At 37.5% G+C, this 23,058-nt stretch overlaps 1 long non-coding RNA gene across 1 annotated transcript in view; it reads left to right on the top strand.

The window, feature by feature from the left end:
• Positions 1-826: 826 nt before the first annotated feature.
• The window catches only part of LOC114254431, a 35,976-nt gene continuing 13,744 nt past the window's right edge, over positions 827-23,058 (top strand). The window contains exon 1 of the long non-coding RNA XR_003625798.2: positions 827-2,823. This is a non-coding gene — a long non-coding RNA (uncharacterized LOC114254431). The remainder of the gene's footprint in view (positions 2,824-23,058) is intronic.

The following is a 23,058-nucleotide window of genomic DNA, read 5'->3' as shown; positions in this document are numbered from 1 at the left end:
GTGCGAGAAAACTGAGATTTTCTGTGTATCACATGTGCAAGGAGACCGTCGGCGAACATAATTGGCGGAGATGCTATTTTAGATGCGCTGCTATTCTCAACGTATACCTCGTGTATTGCAGGGATTCACATTAGGTATATTTGTCACAGTGGAAGAATATGGAAATACGTAACAGCGAGCTGTTTTATATCCGAAAGGGCAGAAATTGATGATTTATTGATGAAATTTTTTTTCCTCCGTCTCACAATTAATATAATTTTATTTGCCATTAACTTTTATCATCATTTATTTCAAAGTACGAATGATATAATTGACGATAGAGAACTTGGCGTTTGTATTACAGTAGCAAAATCAGTGGGGAATCAAAGCCCGTATTTTTCAATCGGAGAAGATCATTGGGTGTTTTTCCGAAATCCCAACCAAGTTTCACCCGAAGGCTATGTGCGGCAACATCTTTCCATCCCCTTCTCGCTTCGCGTTACGACAGCAGTAGTCGGACAGTGGTCCCCTTCTCCCTATCACTCTTTCCCCTCCCTTGCGGCGGATCGAGCCGATATACCGAACATATAGGTGTCTCGTCACCGTATCACCTACCCACCCTATCTACCCTCCGCTAGAGGGTGCTCCTGGATGGCGTTGGTGATTCGGGTGGGCCGAGGAAGCGGGACGGTGGCGGCAAGGGGACGACAGGACTGAACGACAGGATAGTCGAAGGGAGCTGGAGGGATCGGTTGATACGGAGGGCAGGGGGTGCGCGTGCGCCTCATCGCGAACGAGCTGGAGCCACTCCCGATCGTCGACGACCGTCCCACACGATCCTTGAAGCGATCCCACCACCGCGTCAGTCTACCGTCGGCATCCGCATAGTCAACAACCCCTAGTATCCCCGAGCGATCCCGGAAGGTAGCACAAAGTTACGCGCGTCTTCAAACGGGTTTTGAATCACTTTTTGTAAGTCTTAGGGGAGGTTGGACGGGTGAACGAGCGTCATCATTCATAGAGCTAAATACGTTTTGCCTGACGTGCCATGTCACGTTTCCGCTCGGTGACATTCCGGCGTGGAATCATCTGTTGAGGGAAATGAGACGGAGTCACCTTGCAGCAACGCGACTTCGGAAAGGATTTCGATTCTTCCTGTTCTCCTCGAAGAATTTGTTTTTCGGGTAAAAAGAGAAAAATCGACATTTCTTGCTGTCAATGTCCTCCTCAGCTGATTTATGATCGCGCGCGATACTCTCCTTTTTTCACAGTTTCTCATGATTTTTAGAATAATTCAGCATTAGAAAATTAAAATGATATTACTCATTCAATTGTGTTCTTTTATTGTTACGAATTAATTTTGCTGCTATTACGAAGCCTTCTCTAATTAATAAATATTACGCGAATGTACTGTGATTATCGTTTAGAAAGTCGATTGGTGCAGAGGACAAAAGTAATAGCTTTTTAAAAGAAAAACTTTTATTTAAATAGATTATCCAATCAAGATTAATTAACTAAACAAAAATAGCTCTTCATTTTTACAATTGTATTTTCTCCATATAAACATTTTGTACGATTAATTATTAAGATTGTAGCTTCGAGAAGAAACACGGATTTATAATCGTTCAAGTGTAATGCGACTTTAAACCGTCGAACTGTTTTTTCTGAATCTCGAGAGCGCAAAGGATTTTTGCGCCACCGGGAATCAAGTTTCCGTTAAGTGACATCCACGTAAAATCATCCGCTGAAGGTAATAGGAAACGAGGTCGAGTCACTTTGCTGCAACGCAATCGCGGGATAGTTGAGTTTTCTTTTATTTAGTTGAGGATTTTAAGGACGAAAGACGGCAGGAAAGTTTTTCTATGGTCGGGTTTCCGTTAGGTGACACCTACGTGGAACCATCCGCATGGGATGAAACGAAAAGAGTTGGCATTCCCTCCCCGTAAGTTGTTATCATGTTTATTGGCTCGCTCGTGTTCCTCGAAGACGCGAGGTAGGATTATATATCTCGTAAATTGTTCTTAATTGGTTTCTTACCGTATTTAATTGATATACTTTTTTTTTGTAGCGTCACGCGGTTCGAAAAGACTTTCTCTGTCGCCAAATTATGTATGTCGGTATCTAAGAGCAAAGATAGAAATTCTCAGTTTAAATTCAGTTGACTGTGTCTGACAAAATATTTGGAAATTTGTGTCACCGTTTAATAGTAATAATGGAGAACGTTATAAGTAAATTTTTATGCGTCTTGCTTTTCATCGCTTCTCGTCGCTACGCTAGAAACGTAAACAACTGTAACAACTGTAAGAGAGAATTTTTGTACACGGAATTATTTTGATAATTTTGCAACTTTTGTCTTTGCCGTTGAAGCCCTTATTTAACGTTTCCCTAAAACCTCCTTCTCGCTTAAATCGTGCGTGTCATTAGTAAAGCGCGTAGAACAATACATCGCGCGGGCATTAATTAAATTCTTCTCGGCCGAGTTTCCACATCGTCGCAACGCATTTATTATTCATTCCCGCAAACGATATACATATCGTCGTCTCGTTTGTCTTCAAATGACCCGGCGTTGACGATGGCACCTGTCCGTGGTGTCATGCGGGTGCATAACACGTCACGTGGGGTACACGCTGGTTGTCGGTGCGTAGATAGATTGCACGTGACAGCTCGGCTTCCTGACGATCGGCGTCGGGCGCCGAGAAAAGTGGGGTCATCGTGCTTTAAACACCGTGCGCCGTGGAAACGTCTCCGTGAGACGCTCGCTTTGTCCTCCGGCCGGCTCACGATTGCGATCAGAATCCACCTGCTCCACCGGCCGACCTGCCACGCCGCAGTCTGACCATCGCGGTAAGTCACTACTTAAGTATCTTTCACGCCCGATTGGCACGAGGGCCGAGTTCCTCTCCTCGTTTTTCCTTTCCGAGCGGCGAAATAACGCTCGCGCGTTGCGAACTCGTATGGTTAGTGAAACGTCTTCTCGCCGGTGCTGTTAGTTACTATAAAAGCTTTGCGTTTTAAAGCAGCAAGTTGCTTAAATGGATTACACAACCTTGAAGATTCAAACGAGAAACATTAAGTCGTACATATTGGATTAAAGGGAAATTGTTTTAAGGAAAAGAATTTCCTTCGTATAAATTAAAAAGCTTTCGATTACTGTACAAAAAAAATAATGGAAATATATATTATATTGTAACATGGATACATATAGAAAGAAAAAGAATTTGTTGAAACAAATTGGCCGTTTCAGCAGAGCTGTCACCGTAATATAAACACGGAGAGCCAGTTTGATGTTAAAGTAGCAAAATTTTATTATTGAACAAACTTAAAGATATAAGTAATTATATTTGTTATAATAAAATAGCAACTTTTTATTAATGCGGCAAGACAATTTTCTATGAAAGTCAATTAAATGTATGGATTATAGTTTTTAACGAAACATGACGAAGAACATTTATTACGTTAGCAGTTTTTATGTGGCAAAGAATTTGCTCAACTTTCAAACATAATTTCTGTATTGATGATCAAACCTCCCTAGACGCTATAGACGCTCTCACGTAGCAAACTATTGTTTCACAGAATTATCCAGTTTGTTTTTTTCGTGTATAATACGGCGTTAAAATAAGTTCTTGAATTTGAACTGGTCGGAATTAGCTACAATTGGAAGTAGCTATGTTTATTTCATTATTTTTTTATCGACTCGCGTGGTCAAGCAACTCGCAAACTGACGTGACATCGAGATTACAGAATGAAAATGTTTTTCCATAACGGGCGATTTAATATCGTCACGAGCGTCGTCGTCTGTCAAGCCCAACGCGTTCATTCGACATGCATACCAATCAATATGTGATATCGGAATTATTTAATGTATCTTCGACAGGTGCCCTTAACAGCATTTATTAGCATTGCGCGTAACTTTTTTAATCGCGCGGCGTGGCGTACTCATAAATCGGTCTGATGATTAAACTTGAATCTCTTTTCGGAATTAGAAAGCCCGCGGCTTAAGCAACTTTATGATCATCCTGAAGATAGGGCAATGTTTGTGATCGAAAGTTTCAATTAGAACTTGGGAGCACTTTTAAAAGTTCGTGAAAATTGAGTCCCCTCGCAGGATTAGGTGCGTGTCTAGACTCTTCAATAATCGGCGCCGCTACGACTGAAAAAAGATACTATTGTGTTATCGATCACGCTAAGATTTCAGCTTTTAACCCAAGTATTTACTTTCCACCTCGAGTAAACGTAAAAAGAAGAGATATCAATAACAAATATACTTATTGTTTCATTACATATGCTTGAAAAGAACATATAAAATTAATTTCATAATTTGTCATGTATATTAACTATGCGAATTCGCAAATCTGTGGAAATCTATCAAAAACTATCATCGAAAATGCGGAAATATCAAAATTTGAAATCTACTTTAAAAGTTTACTTTGCCGTGATAGTTTATCGATTTTTATTCTCCACCTTACAAGTCGATATTCCGATCATCCTTTTTCTACCGACCCTCTTTGAATTATATTTACGCGAGCGTTTTACAATTGCATTTGCACAGTAATTTTGCATCGGTGGAAAGACGGCCAAGACGACGATGACAATGATGACGACGGCACTATCGTCGACGGAAACGTCAACTTTCGACTTGACGTTTCTTTATTTTTTCGTAGTTTCGATCTTCCAATCCTTTTTTTATGTTCAAGAACCGACAGAAATTTGTTTGTTATATATTTAAAGGGGTATTCTAGTCTAAAGCGTGAAAGAGTTTCTTTATTTTTGGTAATTTTTTTTTTTTTAGTACTACACACATTTTTCTACATTTACTTGTATCTATTTTACATCTACTTGTACATATTTAATAAATGTATTATACAAATGTATTATACAGATTTTGGTATGGTTAAATGTTTATTGATTTTTACATTATTTTAAAAAACACATTTTTTAAGTCAATTGAAATATATTTTTAAACTATTAAAGTTATCGATTTTAATTCTTGCAAATGTACCTAAAACATTACAAGTTTGTTATTGTTATGAATAGCGATGTATTACACAATCTACATGATTATTCTCTGTAGGGAGTGCTTAGTAATCATTTCATATTACATAAAGTGTAGAGAAGTAGTACAGTAGAATATGCCAAAATACAAGCGCTTTAGCTCGTGTATTTTTTATTTGTTTGATTGTTTCATTTTTGATTAGATATATATATTCCTTTTGAGGTACGGCAAAAAATATGCGAAGTTTTGCCGTATACTTTTAAAAGTTTTGTTCCAAATATAAGAAAATAATATTTATTAATTATTATACTTCAAAATACTTTTTAAATAGTAAATTATATATATAAAGTTTTGATTGATATAATTTATTATCTTAAACATTTTAAATAAAGTTTAAGAAATTAAGATTTTAATAGGTGCGTTTTTGATATACATCGGAGTTATCCTACACAAAAATTGCAGTTCATATATAGCTTTAATAGTTCTATAGTTTTTGAGAAATCGTGTCAGCCGACTTGAAAAAGTTTTTAATTTTAAATTTAGGTAACAAAAGTTAATAAAAATTTAGCCATATGAAAATTTCTGGATATTTAAAAATGTAACCGTAGTACAAAAGCAGAGAAAAATGTATGCAACAGTTTAAAAAAAATTCTAAAAGCAGGTCACACATTTTCACGCTCTAGAATATCCACTTAATGACTGAGCGACGGCGTGGCTTCGAATAAAAAATCGTGGCAATGTTTTATATCAAATTCGCGTTACACACGATGCAATCGCGCGAGAATAGCGATTGTTCATTTCAACCCTATAATGAAGTAAAATTGTTGTTAACTATTATTGCTTCTGTTTGATTAAATTTTATGTATATTGATATTATTATGCATAATTAACAGTTTTTTATTTGCATGAATTCGCAGAAAAAATATATATAAAATAAAAATATATAATATATATAATATACATATAAAAAGAGGTAAAATTATAATATATCAATACATTACTTTTTTGATAAATGAATATTTAAAAAATATATATTATATTTATTAGAAGTAAATTTAATTAAACTTTATATATATATTATATCTTTTTCCCCTTTGAATACATTCAACGAGAAAATTTTTGATCGCAATCAATTGTCGAATGTCATGGTTTCAAATGTTACGGCTACAAAGACAAGGTTTGCTGCGCATTTGTCTTTCCGAGCTTGAGAACTTCCCGTAGAAGCGCTGTATTTTATTTTGTCGCGTGTCATTCGACCACTCTGAGCCATTAGCCGCGCCGGGTAGTTTTAACTCGCGGAACGAAGGCAGGTTTACCTTTCCTCTCGACGTACCTGATTGTAAACCCAACTTTCTTGAGTGCTTCCTGAATAGCTGCGGACACCCTCCTTCTTTTTTGCTTCTTCATTAATAAGTCCATCTTATATATCACGGGTTTAGTGTTTCAGCTGAAACCGGGCTGCGACATCTCTGTCGCGTTCTCTGCGCCTCTCGTTCTACTCCTGTTATATCGCAGCAAAATAATGTACAATAATAATTATAAACAATAACGATACCAAACAATGAAATATCTCACACACGAGAAAAGTATATATAAATTCAGAAAGATAGAAATGCACATAGTGCACGGAATTTCAAATTGTAACGGTTTTGAAAGGGAGTTATACATCCAAATTGATTAAATGGCGTATATTAATTCGACAAAAGACACTTCAATTAAGCTTGCATAAAGAAAAATATTCAGATTTAAATGGTGTAATTGTTCATATAATTTTAAATATGCTTATGTACGCATGACGATTGGGCAATTTTCATAAATCGCACTTCTAAAAGCAGCGCTGCGAGGTCAATTTCTTCGTGAAAACGTCAACAGAAATCCGTAAGTTAAAAACAATAATAGAAGCGTCGATTGTCGTCAGTTGCTGTTTCTCACGTAGGAATATCCGCGATGAGGATCTTTTTGGCGGTGGAGATTAAAGAAAATCGATATCTCGGGTACGAAGGGATGGGAAAGTCGCAGGTGTTGCGGTGAGCCAGGTAAGCCCGTACGTAATTTCTGGCAGTGAGGAAAAGGATAGAGATAGATAGACAGATAGATAGATAGATAGATAGATAGATAGAGAGAGAGAGAGAGAGAGGGGGGGGGGAGGAGCAGATAGCGTAATGTTTATCGGATAGAGCCACGATAAAATCAAAGAAAGTTCGATTTAGAGATCGAAGCGATTACGTTTAAAAGAATAAAGCGTAACACGTTCAGTAGATATTGAGGAGGATTTGCAATTCGTTACATAAACTCTTCTTTTATTCCCCGTATTACAATAAATATGCGAGAAAATATATAAATTATTGTATTCCCCGCGGTCGCTGACGCTTCATGGATTTCCCATGCATGATATTACATCGGGCAATAGTTGCCCGGAAATTTTAATTTCTATACCGTTAATTTTTAACACGGCGGATTTTTATTAAACACGAAGGAATGTTACTCAATCACTCGTTTATTTCATCACTGCGCTCGGTTACGGATACATATAGGCGCATATATAAATTATTATTAATAAACACATAATCCGCTCGCGACGGTTACGGGGAGAGGATAAAGTTTTTCCGATACGAGATATCCTACCTGATTCGCTGTGTAATCTGCGAGAATGTTTTCATAATATACATCGTGCGCCGGTATCTCGCGTAAACTAAATAACGAAATTTGCAATTTATTTATCGGTACTTCGTGCGCGACCGATTGAAGTGCATCAATGGACGATTCGCGTAAATATATCGGCTATATACCCGATATACACTCAATTATATGCCGAGCTTTCATTAGCGATCGCAAACATCCGGCCGGCCGATGGGAAGCGCGAGATTCGCGAGAAAAAAAAAAAAAAGAAAGAATACGCCGCCGGCGCGACCGATTTGAATTTTTCAATAAATGACATATCGGCGTGTCAGAGAACTTTCTTCCGTGCCGCGCCACCCGGCCGTCGTTCGATTGACCGAGCATTAAATAATATCGCGCTTTTCCAGGAGCGCAAAGCTTTATTGCTCAGGCTGTGCTTCCTGATCTCCCGCTGTGAAATTGCTTTACGTCTACTCCAATGGGCTCGATGGCCCTTTGAGATTTTTGTTGCCTCACCGTAATCTCTCGTGACGTCGTCGACGCGCGTCAGCCCGCGAGCGCGGATAAATCATTTTTTCCGAATGTTAACCGTGTGACAGACAAATATTGTTCCGTCATCCCTCTTCTTCTTCTTCTTCTTCTTCTTCTTCTTTTTTATTTTTCGCACGCGCGCTACTTGTAGCTCAGCTCCGGGCCGGGCGTCAGATTTCTCCAGCTGTAAACGCGTAATAATGCAGTCGCCGGCTGTTACGCAATCACATCGTTATCGTGATTATACTTCTCGATACGCCGATGACGTGAAATTCATGAAAAAGGTGGGATCCACCGTTGCCACGATTGCCGAGAGAAGTAACGTTTGACGCGGGCGTTGCTGCGAATCTCAAAGCTATAAAAGGGAGAGATATATAATTAAGGATAATTAGATACCCGTTTAATTGGCTTCTTTGAAACGCGCCCCGTGATTTTTGTCATAACAACAAACTGCAGCAGTCGCGTGTCGCCGGCGTCATATTCAATATCGCAGCTTTATTAGCAGTAAGTCTTCGTTTAGCACGCTGGCGGAAGATAATATTATTCACCATCGTCGTCGTCGTCGTCGTCGTCGTCGTCGTCGTTGTGTCGTAATGCAAACACTCCGTATTCAGTATTCGCGCTATTTCACGGCGGTATTTCGAAAACATTGAAAAGTTGTCGCACCACATAATCTTAGGTAATTTAATTCGATGAAAAAAATAATTATAATATAAATCGCGAGGAGAAGTAGAGAGAGAGAAGGATAGAAGGAGAGACGTTCGGTTTGAGAAGAAAAATAAATGCATTATGCACGGCGGCGAATTAATGTGGAGAGAAAGAGAGACGTCGGCACAGCATTGGCATACGTTCGCTTAAGGGGCGAAGAAAGAACATTTATTGTACGAACGCCGAGTGTTTTCTTTCCCCTTTTTTTTTTCTTTCGCTTACCTTTTGACCAAGGAAATCGCATACGATAAACATCCGCGTTCAATAACGGTTTCCGTTTCGAGCTGAACGTAATGCACTGCTGAGAATACGAGCGAGATGCGCGGGAACAATGACGTACACATTTCCTGGGGAAACGATGCCGCACCTCAGCGGATTCATCGATCAATTCGATGCACTCTCTACCACTGCATAATACATACGTATATTGCAATTGGGTCCTATCTATTTTTCTTTCTCTCATTGTGGCTATTGATTCGGAAAAAAAGCGGCAAGTCGACGATGCATCTCGTAAAAAAGAAATGGGTCCCGATCAAAAATTTTTCATGTAAAAATATATAAAAATCTGTAGAATTATGTCCATGCAAAATTTTATATTGTATATTTTTATATAATTTTACATAATTTTATACACTTTTATATAATTTTGATATAATTCTATAAATTTATACATACTTTTACATGAAACATTTTTTATTGAGAAAGAATTATTCATATGTAATTATATATAATTAAATATAATTATGTATAATTATATGTAATTGTATATAATTGTAAATAAGCAATTTTTTTCCCGGCAAAAATTTTTTTATACAAGAGTATGTATAAATCTATAAAATTATATCAAAATTATATAAAATTACATAAAAATATGTAAAATTAAATAAAAATATACAATGTAAAATTTTGCATAGACATTTTTGATACATAATTCTACAGATTTGTACATACTTTTACATGAAAAAATTTTGATCGGGGTACGAAAAGCTCCGTGTATATTTGTACAATCTTCAATTAACACAGAAGAATACATCAAGCATTGGTATCAAATTAAAATTAATGTATTTTATTTAACAATTATTGTTTTACGTATAAACGAGAAATTATTGTTCTTGTTTATGACGCCATCATAATGTTATTTATGTATAATTAATCTCTAAGAAATTTGATAATTCTTATTTTTTAATTAGATTCATCGAATGGTTCAATTTCAATAAAAGATCATACTTTAAATTCAGTTTTGTAATAATTATCTAAATAGAGTAAGTAAACAGTTTGTTTTGATCATATATTAAATTCTAATTCTTAGTTTGAAGATTTTGTTATATTTTCTATTCGATTACTTTTCGTCTCAATGCATGCACACACACTATTATTGAATAATTAGAATATATTTTTTTATTATATTAACGTTATTGAACAATTATTGTAGTTATTACAATTAACTTTTATTGAATATAATTATTTTAATAAAATTATTATTAAATAATAAGAAAATATTTTTATTATTATAATAACGCGTTCTAATAATATAATCATTTAAAGATCGGTAATTATTATAATAATGGGAATGTATTTTTCTGGATAAAAAAATCATACAAAATTTTCTTATGTAAGCAAATTGTCTCTAATGCTATATAATCTTTTTTTAATACTTAATATTTCGATAACATTTGATCTTTACTACTTAGCAAAAACATATGTTTTTAAAACCAAAAAGTTGTTTTTTCTCTGCATTCTTCAGTACAACAATCATAGAGTGGCTACCCTTTTGCTTATTTTTCGTTAAATTTTATTATCTTTATTAACTTTACCGTTTGCCGTATATAATTATTTATAACAGCAACTCTGTAACATAACGATGTAACCATAGATTTGCATCAAATCGATTAATAAATGGACGTTAATGGGCGTTCTCGACAATCCGATCGTATTAATTTACACCGCGAGATTTCATTCAAGTGCCAAAATTCGAATATAATTGACACTTATTTTGCACCGGCGAGCACACGGCGCGGATGCAACGAGGGGGCGACTCGTACGTGTGTACGTATGCATACGTATGCATGTATGTATGTATGTATGTATGTACGCGCTCTGCTTTCCTTGTCTACACAAATATTTGGCGAAGAGACCTACTCTCCGCGCGCAGTGACGCCGTGTACATACATACGCGCGCGCACGTTACATGTGTACGCACACGCGCGCGTGTTTTACGAGTGAGCGCAAGAACAACTCGCAAGCGCAACTCGCGGAGTAGTTGCCGCAACGTTATGTTTGTCATAGTGTAGTGGAGTGCGGCGTGGTGTGCACGCCCGGCACACTGGGTATATCAGTCTGCCGGGGGAATATACATGACAGCACGTATAAGCCCGTTTGTCGCTTTAACAATTAGCTTAATTGTTTATGCGACCGAGAACGCGTCAGCGCCGCTGGCGCAATGTTGATTTCACTACACCACCGCTACGTGGTTGCCGCCGTCAGAAGAATCGAATGTAACGAACGCGCCGTCAAACTGTACTTTGGAATAATTTTTTCGGAAATTTTATTTAAAGCCTACAAATCGGAACACCGTTTACTTTAATATCTTTATAGGTGCAATTTTTGTATGAGCTTTTATATTTTTTATATTAGCTTTTATATTTTAGGTTGCAACAAAATTTCAACCAATATTTCAAAATAAAAAACATTTTGTATTTCACGTTAAAATCGGTCCTTGTTAAAATTTTCATGTTAAAATTTGACACATTGTTGTTGTGATAATTTAAGTGAAGTATTAAATTATTAGATTATTTTTACACGATAAATATGTTCCTTATTATCAGCGACAGAATTTATTTATTTAAAATTGGCCGAAGAAAATTGTTGAGTTTATTCTATAATATAAGAGTGACTGTTATTTCTCGACGTGATCTCGCAATATGTGTTTTATTAACATATATAACACATTAAATTATAATAATGTCAAAGTAACATGTTATATGTGTCATTTTGATATAATTTTCTCATTAAATTGTTACATAAAAATAATATTAAATTGTAAAACTTTTAATTGTATCATGATAAATATTACATAATTACATTCTTGTTTAAGATATTTAGTGGAATATTTATTAAAATATAGTTGTGTTTTCGACGTTTAAAAATTTGCCAAGTCCGAACGGGCCTGATGGAACATGTGAGGTGTGTCCTTACCGAGGCGATCGGAAAGTAAGCCATTTTTCAATACCGATCCTGCTAGTACATTGTGTTTATATTGCGTACAGCACAGAACGCGGCGTGCGGATACCTGGCCGTAATGTAAACGAACTGGAACGCGTGGTAAATCCAATAAACCGATTTTCACTCGTTACCGGACCAAATCGTATTTTAGAGTAACTTTTTTACACGGTTGGCGTATGCCAACCGTATCGCGGCGCGGTATTACACCGGCAAGGATAACTGAAAATAACGAGCCAAAACGGATACGAAATTTCCCAAAACAGCTTGTACACCTAAAATATATATCCCTCTTTTTTTTTTAATTAAAACAATTTTTTTCTTTTCATTGACGTATCGCCTTGGTTGACGTAACATTTTTCGCTATTCAAATGCGATTCGTCGATCAATCGAGTACTGTGTTCCTTTTACACAGATATTTCACATCTCGATGACGCCAACTTCTCACTTCACGCACGTATTCGCGTTTTTCGCTCGTCGCACAAATATCTTATTCCGCCACCGTAATTGCATTTTTCGTATCAATTAATTCCCTTATTATCTCTCCTGGCGGGTATTCAAAGGGCCGGGCCGAATGTTTTTACGCATACCCCTTAACAAAGTTACATCGCGAGCGAGTTGAGCTCCTTTAACGAGTTCATTCTGGGGACGAATTAATAGGTGTTATCCCCTTGATAGAATTGAAGTAACGAGATTAAAAGTAAAGGGCCTTTCCTGGGAAGGAATTTCGTCTCTCTTGTCGCTTGACACCATATTAAAATACGGCGGAAGGAAGGTTTCCGTTATCGCAGAAAGGTGATTATCCGAAAAGTGGTGTGAAAATGGATAGAAATAACAATAATGCGTATCCAAGTGTTCAATTACAATTGCGTTAGTACGGGAGGAAAAAAAATTATGAAACATAACGTATATCAATTTTGCGCTAAAATTAATATTATCGTAGCCTTTACGCTCTCTCGATATAGATTTTTCGCGAGGCGGCCTTTGTGGGTTATAATTATGATTAAAAACGTTTTATTTTTCACCGGCGATTAAATAATCGCGTAAAGTAACGAGTAACGGGACATTTAATTGCATAATACCGTGCCATTTTATTTCATCGGGCCAGTATGTCATCCTTCGTGGTTAAAGTTTCGCAGAGGAGAGAAAAGCGAGAGTATACCGGCGTCGTAGCGCGCACCTGCCTTCCCAAGTAACTTGGAATTAGGATTAAAGGTGGCCAAAAATTAAATCCTTATCTCGGCGGAGCCGACAAGCAGGACGACGACGGCGCGAAGGGGGTGGTGCGGAGCGGTTGAGGGAGAAAGGAGTTCTCTCAGGGAAGCTGCTCCGGCGCGCTCCGCTTCTGCAGGGGAGGGAGGGAGGGAGGGGGGGTGACTCTTAATCTGGCGCCAGCGCTGCAATTTCTTCCCATTAGCGGGCTCCTTCGCGATTAAACATTTGCATAATCTCGGGACGCTTGTTATAATTCGGTGGCATAATATATATTTAAGACCGGAACGTGGAACACCCAACAATGCGCGCGCGAGTATTTTTGCCACCCGCTCGAAACTTTCGCCCCCCCTCTTCCTCCCCGCGATTTTGCCTGTAATTTCTTCGTTGCTCTCGTTGAGTTTATCAGTTTTTTTGGTACATAATTGATCTCAACGTTTTCCTCGCGCGAGGCAACTTTGCGCCAGAAGTTCTGGAAAAATTGTCCATCATCTCCTCGAATTATTTTCTCCAGATACAGAGAGAAACAAGTTCAACAAGTTTATAATAGATCATCCGTACATAAAATTGTCGATCATATCGGCTTACATATATAAAGTTCAATTTTCTATGTTAACCTGCTATTTATTACAACACCGCTCTCGCGCCTTTGTAATCCTAAATATATTGGCTATTTCTTAGCATAGTATTAATAGCAATATCCAAGCAATTCGTCGTATGACGCCGCGATAGTTCTCCAACTCAAGTTCCTGTTGCGCGGATTACCGCGAAATATCGGTGAGAATTAATGAGAATTGTAGTTTGCATATCTGAGTAATATCGTTACCTAACGCACCTGTACTACGGTGTAGCCACTACATCAACCGTCGTTGTAAACAAACGCTGGTCAACGCACCGTAATCCGTGCGGTAATGAAGTTTCCATAGGAATCTTCATGACCGATTATTATTAAAAGTCGAGCACGTCGTGCGTCCAAGTTACGGTCTTACGCTAACGAAGCGTTAATTGCCGTCGATGTAATGCGGTTTATCTCATGGAACGGCCGCCGCGGTGATTCGCACTCTCACGGTGACGAAAAGTAATTCGGGGTATTGATCGTTCGCGGTTGATGGTTTCGTGTTCCTGGATATAAAGGGAAACCGCGCTACACGACGATTCGGGGGGGGCTTGAGAACCCCTGTTTGCTCACCTCGCTATGAAATTGGTTGGGACCACTTTGACGCGTCGATGAGCTCCTATACCTCTCTCTCCTAGTGCTCTCAAAACTTCTCTTACCCCAACTGTACTTTCGTATATACGCGCTTTTGTGCTTGCGCGCGCGCGCGCGTGTGTGTGTGTGTGTGTGTGTGTGGTGTTCATGTGGGAGCTGGCATTGCTGCAAAACGTGATATCACCCGCACCGTTTATCGCGCGAATGTATGCGCATACGAAAACGACGACGGTACACGAAATCGCCGGTTGTATTTAACACTGGAACAGATTTCTCTAATCGTCCGTTATTCTCTAACCGCGATAATACGTACGCGGATAATGTGTACGTCTGTTTTCGCAACGACATTCTGCGGACCCAAATGTACAATGTGGATCTTTTTTTTACATGGGATTAATCGTATAAATTGAGAAAGAGAGAGAGAGAGAGAGAGAGAGAGAGAGAGAGAGAGAGAGAGAAAGATGGAATTGTTGCTACATGATTTGTTTTTACCTGTAACAAGAATATGGAATACCCTTACGAGTTGTAATCTGTTAAACTCTGGAGTTTGGACTTCGCATTTCGACTCTGTTTATTCAAATAATAGATTAACGTAGTTAAAGATAGTTTTAATCCAATACTTTTTACCATTTCTCGTTTAAGATATCTTAAGAAATAAATAATAGAATTAACATTGTGCTTAAAAGAATTTGAAAAAGTCTAAAGGTAATGAAGACTTCGAGAAATTGTTCATTACAATTGTATCCTTCTCTGCATCACTAATTAAAGAAGCAATTGTGAATACTTTTAAGTTTTATCGTAAAATTGTAAGGCAATTAGAATGAAATACGTTTCCTCAAATGTGTCGTATGAAAGCATCGAAGACTATATGTTTTTGGCTTGAACATGTTAGGAAATTCGATGATAAATTCAATCGATGGGGTGCAATACAAATGATCTCGCGCAATGACTTACGGTATCCATAATACAAAGCTTTGACTTGTCGACTGTTGATTGAAACACACTTGCCGTATTAACGGTCCGCGCTATATCATAACTCGGAATTAATTATCCGGGATTACTTTGCGGCGTCCATTACGCCATCCAAGTAGTTAAAGCGCAAAGGTAAGCCAATACCAGCTCCTGGCTTTGTGAGATCATTCCGTCGATGGTCTGGTTATAGGACTCTGATCTGCAGTCGAAGGATTGACTGCGTCATCCAACAATATTACCGGTATCATTCCCAGGAATTAATTAGATTCGTCAGAAACCCCAAAAATGTCAACCGATTGGTGATTCTCTCTCTCTTTCTTCTCTCCCTTTCTTCTTGCCTTCTTTCTCCTCTTTCTTCCTTCCCTCCTGCTGTCTTTCTTTTACAATTAATTATCTGTTTTCAAATTAAATATAGCTTTATTGTCTTTGTAGAATCTCTCCTTTTAATTACATCTTTTCTTACTTGATAGGAAATCGCTGCAGAATGTTTGATGGAACAGTTATACATATTGCATTGAATGAGGCGGACAATCTCCTTTCGCGATTGTGATTTCGATGGCGAATATCGTTGGGATAAATTTCGAAACGCAGTTACACGGTCGCAGTACTTGGCGAATGACAGACATTCTCTCCTCACCTTCTCCACTGGTCTCTCTCTCTCTCTCTCTCTCTCTCTCTTTCTCTCTCCATCGGGGTGTGATGAGTTTCCGGCGCGGAGGTTACCTGGCTATGCGAATTCCGGATTTAACGACTTGCGTATTGATCGTCGCCAAGTACGGTGTAATGGACTTCATTCTGAAAGCGGCATGGTATACAGATATTTAGATAGAGTAGTGAATTCTTTCGCAAAGGTGAAAAAAAAACGTCCGAGTCTAGAATATCAGAAGCGTTTTCCTTACGCTTCCTGTGAGCGGGGCGGTACACATCGGTTTAATACGCTCGACGCGACATCGTAAGCTCAGAAATGAGTTTCCGCGGGATTTGTCATTTCTCTCGCGCCCGTTTTCAGAAAATATGCCGTGCCTCTTAGTTAGCGTACACAGTGCACATTGACGAAATATATATCGTCCCTTCTGCACGAGTATCACTTGACGTAATTTTAATAACAACGAAAGCGTTAACTTCGCTTTCCTGCCATTGGACACAAGTCTACGAAGCCGATGGAATTTTTCGTAACCCGATTCTTCTCGTAGAAAGTAAGTCGAAATAGAAAGAAACGATCGTCCGGTTCTTCGACCGAGTGCGAAACTTGGGTGGAAATGGAAATTTGGAACGGTGCTTGGTGCCGGTGAGCCTTGACTCGCCCCCTAGCTTAACAGAGATTCCGTGTGAATATCCAGGAAGCTGGAGCGTGTTAAACGCATTCGGGTTCCGGGCGCGAAGACAGGTAGGATATTTGTGGGCGGAGTGGAATGGACGGAGGAAGTTAGGGGTTAGATGGCCACGCGAGAGCGAGGGAGATGGGGAGCGAGAGCGTGAACGGGAAGAAGACGGGAGGAAGATGTGGAAAGGCAGCGGCGAAATGGTTTGGATTTTACGGATTTTCGGATTTTACGCTTTTTGGGCATTGCTCGGCTGGCGTGCACCCAGAGCTGCTTCGCGCATCGGGCAACCGACGTGCGGTTATAATGGTGACTGTACGTGCGTCCTGTAGAAACTTTCTTATCGCCGGAAAGTCCTTTCAGTCCTCGCGGTTGAAAGGCGATTTACGAGCTGATTCACGGAAAGTACACATCCCGCCGTCGGCGCTGTCCACATCGTTCGCTCCGTGTTTCCGCGAATATCTCCGCGTTGTGACGTTTGCCTGTTCACGAGAGCTTGAACGAATCAAACAGTTAACTAGCTTTTGAAATTACGAAATCGCAAATACAGCGATCGCGGTAACAGCACACACATTATTATATTATTAATCGTGCATTGATTTAATTAATCAATTGCATTTATGCCTTTTTATGCGACTTGACTGTTTTCAGTAATATTCATATTTTCAGCATAATATTCTTCAATTATCATTATGACGTTATGTTTACCTTTCATCACCGAATATCAACATTATATCACGATGGCAAATTTCAAATGTTATCAGATCAAACTATTAGCTATGAATTAGTCAACGCCGATAATTTACATTCAATCAAAGGTAAATTCGCGGTAAAATATTTAAAATTCGCACGTCTTTCATAGCCTTGTATTGACGTCGATACGAGGCTAGCGAAATTAATAGTACTTATCGTAATATAAATAATATGAGAAATAAAATGAGGTATTGTTGTGAAGCTGTATGTATGAGCTCTCTTTACATGCATAAAGAACACAAACAGAAAACCAGTCGAATGTTTGTGTGCGTAAAAGATAAGAAATTTATAGTTTAGACATTAAATAACATTATGCCAAAAGGATTTAATCCTAACTGTCAGATCAAGTTCGATCTCTGGCATTAGCGTCTCTTTGACCATTCGCAAGAGTAATAAGATACTCGGCACCTTTCGGGCATTCGGGGAATAGCGATTAATAACTGACTTTGTAAACTCGCGACGATTCGTTTCCCTTGGAAAGTTTCGTAATTACTGATAATCTCGAACGGGGAAAACGATCGGCAGGAATCCTGGCTGGCGAAAAAAAATTGGCGCGAGGAGAAAGATTTCCTGTCCGCGAGGGTGAAGGAAGGAAGCGCCGAGAGATAAAAGACTTACTGAGCGATTAATAAATCGAGTGTCTAATTGAACGGGCACTTTCGAGGAAGATTCAATTCGGCATGTCGCCGAGTGAATTATTCCCTTTTACTTTTATTATTGCAGGATAAGTAGGGCGCAGTCGACAAAGAAAGTTATATCAAGAACCTGATTAAGATAACGAACATGAGTTTCCAAAACTTTTCCCTTGAAAAATACAAGATTTTTTTTGGACGGCGGCAATTTACGCTGTAAACTGTGCAGTAAAAATTAATAGAGAAAGTGAAGGAACTATAGCATTGATATGTATGAATGTCGCGAGAGATTAAGTTAACAAAAAAAAAAAAAGGAAAAAATTGCGCACGGCGAAAAAGAATGTTAATGAAAATCGCATATTGGCCGGGATGTCACGTCGAGGGAAGCCAGCGTGATGGAAACTGGCTTATAGGAAATAAGTGACGCATCACTCAGGAAGGTGAGTGGAAAGTACGAAATAAGTAAGGGACAAACGCGAACGCGGCCACCGAAACGACAACGGTAAGAACTTGAGGTAAGGAACTAAGAGAATTGGAACAGATTTACTTGGCTTTCGTTCCCCCTATCCCCTTCCGTTTTCTCCACGTGTAAGAGATCGACGTCGCGGGTAGGGGGTGCGCGCGATCCAGAGCGAGAGGGTGAAAAAAGGGGATTGTGCTTTTTCTGAGAGACTTTGTTCCTCGATTGAATTTGCGCGCTTCCGTGATTTCTTTACGCTTACATTTAGACATACATTTACTTGCATTTCACTAATAATTCGCCTATTATTTATTTAGTTTTCGGATCATGAACTGATGAATAAATTTTTATCTTAATTTTTTGTCTCTATATCTACATGTTGAGAATACTATTTTTGTATTAAAAAAAAGACTACACAATTTTTAGTTTTTTTTTTTTAAGCAACGATTATTTTTGCAAAGATGTTTTCTTAAATCATCACTTCTTTGAATTAAGCACAAGTATCAAATATTTATTACTTCATTATTTTATAAAGTTATTATATAAGTAAACAAAATTTATTTCAAATATATTTTAAATTGGTAAATTCTACTATTTAACACTAGAACAACCAAACCCGTCAAAATGATGGATTTTAGATTAAAATATTTCTAGATTAAAAATTACAAAAGTTTTTAATATAATGTTTGTCGGATTTTTTATTTTTAAATTGATTATTTAAATATTAAAGAAATTAAAAGTAATAACAAATATGTAAATATGTAAAAAAGTTAAAAATAAAAAAAATTATACAAATAGGCATACTTTTATGGCAGTTGTTGTAGTGTTAATAACTCCATATTTTAATGCAGAATATTAAAATTAAAAAAATTCAATTTGCTTATTATTTCGACTTTTTTAAAACAATTTTGTAATATTCTTCGAAGGGACATAATTTTCTTAAGTATATTATAAACATTAGATATTTTAAAGCAATTAATAGAAAAATATTCTTTAAAAAGAAACATTATTTACACGAAGAAAATACATGAATTGCGTAATTGCTTTTTTTAGCGGCAGAATTTTTCTCTGTATAGGACATACTCTTTCCGCTCTTATTTTATTATCACTATTATCTAATTGACGTTTAATTGCCTTTATAAATTCGTGTACGTAAATCATCGTAACGGCATCTATTACGGGCGACAAACCGGCGCGGCTCGGCGCAACATATTTCATATAGTTGACGATACTGGTATTACGGATCTTGTTATTTAATGGAAGGGGTTCTTGCATTATATGGCGAATCCTCTACAAGCTCAAACATCTGTGCCACCCCGCTCGCAACCATCGCCACTACCACCACTCGTGCGCGGACAGGTATGTCTTTATTAAATTTGGAATTAGGCGAGCCGGCTGGTGGCGGCTCGAATTCCGTCGCTCTCTGGAAACGGTCTGCAGCGAATCAGCATTGTCCGTTGCCAGTTCGGTCGTGTACGTGCATTTATTCGCACGGTGGATGGATAAAGAACGCTCGTCCGCGTGTGATATTATGTGACGCCATGCGCGTATTATGTGTATGTGCGTGTATATTTTCCTGTGTTCTTTTCGAAAATTTATGATGTGACACTTTCTTTCTTGGATCAGACAGTTTGCGTCCTCAATCATTTTTTACCCGACGCATTGCCAATTGGACTTGATATATTTATTATTCCAAAAAGTAACGAAGGAAGGCTTATAAGTCAAGTTGGTTATTAGTGTCCTGAGTTGATTGTAATAAGGAATAAGTTATTTTGAGTGAATGAGTGGACATTTTCAATGTTAATCTGTACATAAATTAAATTATAAGTGCAAATTAAAAAATTGTATTAAACGTTTGTACAAATTGCACAAATTTCTTTCAAATATCTTATTAAAATATATTAAAATTAATATATGTAAAACAACAAATGTTTAACACTGAGGATGATCGTTTTGTAGCAATCAAAATTATTTAATTACATTATATTAATTGTTTATTAAGTTTCCAACGTATTTATTATTGACAGAACACTAATAAACAGCATATAACCTTTTGAAAATTGCTTGAAATTTTATCCTTGGGCGTCCGTAATTTTGTATTTATTTACAATTGTTTTAAATATTTTAATATATTTCCATAAAACAGTTAACAAAAAAATTTTTTTAAAACATTAAGTAAGAAAACTTTCTATATAAAATGTAACTTTTTAATGCTGCTTTAAGTCACGTTTTACAATTTAGTGAATATGTGAAAGTATTAAAGCGCGAAACAGAAATCTCTCTCTCTCTCTCTCTCTCTCTCTCTCTTTTCCTCCCTAGCAGTTGAAACTGCTGCGTGTGATATTCGCAGTCCACTGAAAGAAAGCCATGATTAGAAGGATAAACTCCGCGCTATCTAGCGTCGTTTTAACCTCGAAATAAGCGACGCCGTTTTGTTCCTCGCGACGAGTACTCGGCGGCGGAAAGTTTTAACGATACTCGTTCATCGCTACGGGCGGCCGCTTCCCGTGAAAAAGCGTCGCTTCCGTAAATTTCAGAAAAATCTCGACTGGGAAATTTCGGTGTAAGAGTAATTAACGCTCGGCATCCCTACTTTCGCGGGATTTACTTTGTTCGCTCCGGCTCTCAGTTTCCGCTTTGTCCGCCGCGCCGCGACACGCTGCCGCCGTCTTCTAGCCGTAAATAAAAATAACAGGGAGACCAAAACGATGAAGAAACAAAGAAGAAACGGAAATCTAACCGAGAGAACTCAAGAAAGAAGAAAATCGAACGAAATCGGAGAAAATATCGTATCACTTGTACCAGTAGTCCCGATGCACATCTGGGAAATTTTTCTCTTCCGATTTCGACGTTCGATGGCGACTAGCAACTTGACGCTGCGAAGTCGAGAATAAATAGAATTAGATTTTAATTAAAGATGCCCTAGGCCAGGTGGGAGACATTGAGAACCGAAGAGAAAACCACTCCTCGTCACAGAGAACGTGCGAATTAACTTGACTCTCGCTCCCGATCATTTCCGCGCCTTTTTTCCGCCCTCCCCCCACCTCCCCCCTACGCTCTCGCTTCTTATGTTAACGCCGTGGAGCAACAGTTTCTTTCATCTTGGTTCTGTCAGCTTCGTCTTCTGCCGGCTGCTTTGCTTTCTGCCGCTGCCGGGTATAAAGTTGCGCGGCGGTGGCTTGTATTCCCGCGGCTTTTCAAATTATATGTTCAACTTATCTTTCCGCCCTCCGTCTCCCGCCCCGGGGATTTTCCGGCGTGGCAGGTCACAGAGGTGGAAGAGGAAATTCCACCCTAAAGATTCCACGGCGTATCGGGGACGGGCGCTCTTCTCTCATTCCCTCGTCAAAGGTACGAGGACTTTATTAAGCGCCGAAAGAGGCGCATGATTCGATTCGATTTCCACGCGACCCAGCCAATCTCTTTGACGAGCGATTATTTGATGTTTTTCTTTGCGAATGCTAGGGAGGCCATATATCCGAGAAGATGTTACACATCATGGAATACTGTAATATATTATCTTCGTGATTGCGATGATATTTTTTAAGACCTTCTGATTAACTCTTAACCGTTAAAATATATTTCAAAATATATATTATTATATATAAAAAAATATATATACATATATATATTAATATTTTCCTTGAACTTTATTCTTTGATAATGTTTTTAAAAGAGGATAATATTATGGTTTTTATAGATTTAATAGGCACTCGTAATATCTTTATTATTAAGTAACGAATTTTTATGATTTGTTTATGGAATTATTTGTTTAACAGTTTGAAGTCATTATGAAATGATACTGATATGTCAATATATAATAACTAACATTTTAAAACTTTTTTAAAGGTACATTTTAGTGTTTAATTACTCATGTCTTTTTGTTTTTTTTATTTTGAGCATATTTTATTATACAGAATGTTATACACTTAAATGTTTTCTTTGTTATATAATATTTTATTCAACTAGATGCATTTTGAGTTACGTAAAATTAAACAATAGGATTTTGTGAATGTAACTTTTTAAAGTGATTTCAAACTGACGGAAATATCGACATTAGAATTAAATTTCTTTTAGTTGGCTTTACAGAATTGACAATTCTTTTACATATAAGTATACAAGACTAAATGGTGCAATATGTAACTAAATTTAAACAAATTTTAATTATTGATATTATGTATGATCTTCTAATTTTTTAAAATTGAAATTAAGTATCCTTTTTATTTTTACGTCTACTTTACTTAAACATGTAAATAGATTTTTAATTCTGTAAAAGTTAATTGGGAGAATTTTGCACTCTGTAATAATTTTAATTTAGAATTTCTTTAATAGTATTATAGTGTTAATGGGTTTTATAAAACTGTTATCAATATAATTTATTTTGTAATATATTCTCTTTATTTTGAGTATATATATTTTTTTAATTGAACAAAACACTATGTGTTAAA

The sequence above is a fragment of the Monomorium pharaonis genome, chromosome 6, assembly GCF_013373865.1.
Source record: "Monomorium pharaonis isolate MP-MQ-018 chromosome 6, ASM1337386v2, whole genome shotgun sequence".
Lineage (NCBI taxonomy): Eukaryota > Metazoa > Arthropoda > Insecta > Hymenoptera > Formicidae > Monomorium > Monomorium pharaonis.
Note: the sequence above shows the minus strand (reverse complement) of the source record. Positions and strands in the feature narration are given on the sequence as shown.